A 2790-nucleotide genomic window follows, 5' to 3' on the forward strand; every position below is an offset into this window, starting at 1 on the left:
AAGAATTAAGGAAACAATCAGAGAATAAGAGAGGATGAGAGAGGAAAGTGAGAGTCAGAGAAAAAAAAGATAAGAAGAACCGGAGAGTGAGATCGAATGCGGTAGAGAGGGAGAATTAAAGAAAGCATTCCACTGGAATGGAATGAGATAAAGAAAGAGTGACAGAGTGAGAGAGAGGGAGAACGAGTAAAAAATGAGAGACAGAATTAGGGAGTAAGAGAGAATGAGAGAAGAGAGGGACAGTTAGAGATAAAAACATGGAAAGAATCAGAGAGTGAGATAGAATCAGGGGAGAGAGGGAGAAATAGAGAGAATTCCACTTGAATGGAATGAGAGAAAAGGTGAGTGACAGAGTGAGAGAGAGGGTGGAAGAGAGAAAATTGAGAGAAATAATTAGGGAGTAAGAGAGAATGAGAGAAGGGAGGGAGACTTATAGAGATAGAAGTATAAAGAGGAACAGAGAATGAGAGAAGAAAGGGAGAATTAGAGAAATAATTACACTGGAATGGGATGAGAGAAAGGGAGAGTGACAGAGTGAGAGAAAGGGCGAAAGAAAGAAAATTGAGAGAAAGAATTAAAGAATTAATCAGAGAGTAGGAGAGAATGAGGGAAGAAAGGAGGAGTTAGAGATCAGAAGATAAAAAGAAATAGATAGTGAGATAGAATGAGAGGAAGAAGGAGAGTTAGAGAAAGAATTTCCAGTGAAATGGAATATGAGAAGGAAGGGTGACAGAGTGAGTGAGAGGGTGAACGAGAGAAAAAATGAGTGAAAGAATGAGAGAGTAAGAGAGAATAAGGAAAGAAAAGGAAGAGTTTGAAATAAAAATATAAAAGGAATCAGAGAGTGAGTTAGAATTAAAGGAGAAAGGGAGAACTAAAAAAAGAATTCCACTGAAATGGAATGAGAGAAAGGGAGACTGGGAGAGTGACAGAGTGAGAGAGAGGGTGAACGAGATAAAAATGAGAGAAGGAATTAGAGAAACAATCAGAGAGTAAGAGAGACTGAGAGAGACTCAGAATTAGAGATAAAAAGATAAAAGGAACCAGAGAGTGAGATAATTTCTGGAGAGACGGAGAATTAGAGAAAGAATTCCATTGGAATGGAATGAGAGAAAGAGAGAGTGACAGAGTGAGAGAGAGGCTGAACGAGATAACACTGAGAAAAATAAAGAATGAGGGATAGAGGGAGAATTAGATTGTAACATCGACTGGGGGAAGGAAAGGGAGAATTATCCGGTAAGTGAGAATGATTGAGAGCGAAGAGAGGGGCAAGGGAGAATTGGAAACTGGAGACTAGAGAGTGAAGAAAGGAGAGTGGAGTGTACAAGAGAATGAGAAGAGAGAGGGAGACTTAGAAGATCAACACTCAAAACTCAACAGTGAAGAAGAATCAGAGAGACTGGTATGCATTTGCCATGGTATACATTCAATAGCAAGAGCGGAGACAGAAAAATCAAAAGCAATAAAAGCGACATCTGAGAGACAAGAAAAGCAAGAAAATCAAAAGATAGAATTAAAAATCAGAGAGATAAGAAGACATACCTCTGTAGCCGCCGCCGTCAGTCGCCACCGTCCGCCTCCGCTGTCCGCCTCGGCCGTCCTCCGCCGTCCACCTTCGTCTAAGCTCTGAGCCTCTGACCGAATGACCGTGTATTTTCGATTCAAAAATTTTGAATCGAAAAACACACGGTCAACCCTAACGAAAATTACGAAATAGGTTAGATCCGATGTGGATATCGGTTTTCGATATCCACATCCGATATCCGATACCGGCATCTGTCCCCTTGAGACGGAGACGGATGCCGACATCGGGACGGATATCGGTATCGGATATCGTCACTGTAGCAGCCGATATCCGATACCGATATCTGGTATCGGGATATCGAAAAAACTGGATAACGGAAATTGCCTTTCCGGTATCCGGTACAGCATCCGTCCTGATACCGGCATCCGGTACCGGTATCGGGACGGGCGAACACTACTTCCTAATTGACTTATATCCAACCTCTCTCCCTCACCTCTCCCCACCATTCTCTCTACCACTTTCTCTTAAAAAACCACCATTTTGAATTGACAGTTTATTTTCTTTGTAACTGCATGTTTCGATCGAAAAGAATGATTCCTTCGTGTTCGATCGAAAGTTTCAAACGAACATTTTGGTTTGTTCGTGTTCGATCGGCCACTTGTTCGAACTTGCCTGCGGCAGTGGGCTGCGCTGGCGGTCGCTGGCGGAGGTCAGTTGCTGGCGGCAGTGCCCTCTTCAAGCTCGGCGGCGCCGCCGCCTCGGCCGGGGGGTCGTCCTCGACGGCGAAGGGGCTGAGCTTGGACGCAGGCGCCGCTGGAGCCGGTCCGCAACCACGTGGAATGCGTCTGGTCGGATTCGAACATTCGAACCGACCCGATTCGAACAACGCGTATGAATCGGATTGAATTCGAAACATTTGATCCGAACGGAACTTAATAATTGTGAGAAACGTAGAGAAGTCATTGATGTAAATAAATTATTTCTTGAATATTGCAATTGTTGAAGTACAACGTTCTGCAAGAAAAGATATAATCCGATCCGGACAGACGCGCAGATCGTGTTTGGATCGGATCTGAACAGGACAGATCGGTGTTCCGATCCGTTCGTTCGAATGCCCGATCCGATCGAACATTCGAACGATCCGATCCGATCTGTGCGAATCCCCGATCCCTAGGGGAGAGAGAGAGGAGAGAGAGGCGATGGAGGGAAGAGAGAGGAGAGAGGAGAGAGACAGAGAGAGACGTTTTGCGCCAGGTGGGGCCTCC

Source organism: Wolffia australiana, chromosome 6, assembly GCF_029677425.1.
Source record: "Wolffia australiana isolate 7733 chromosome 6, ASM2967742v1".
Classification (NCBI taxonomy): Eukaryota; Viridiplantae; Streptophyta; class Magnoliopsida; order Alismatales; family Araceae; genus Wolffia; species Wolffia australiana.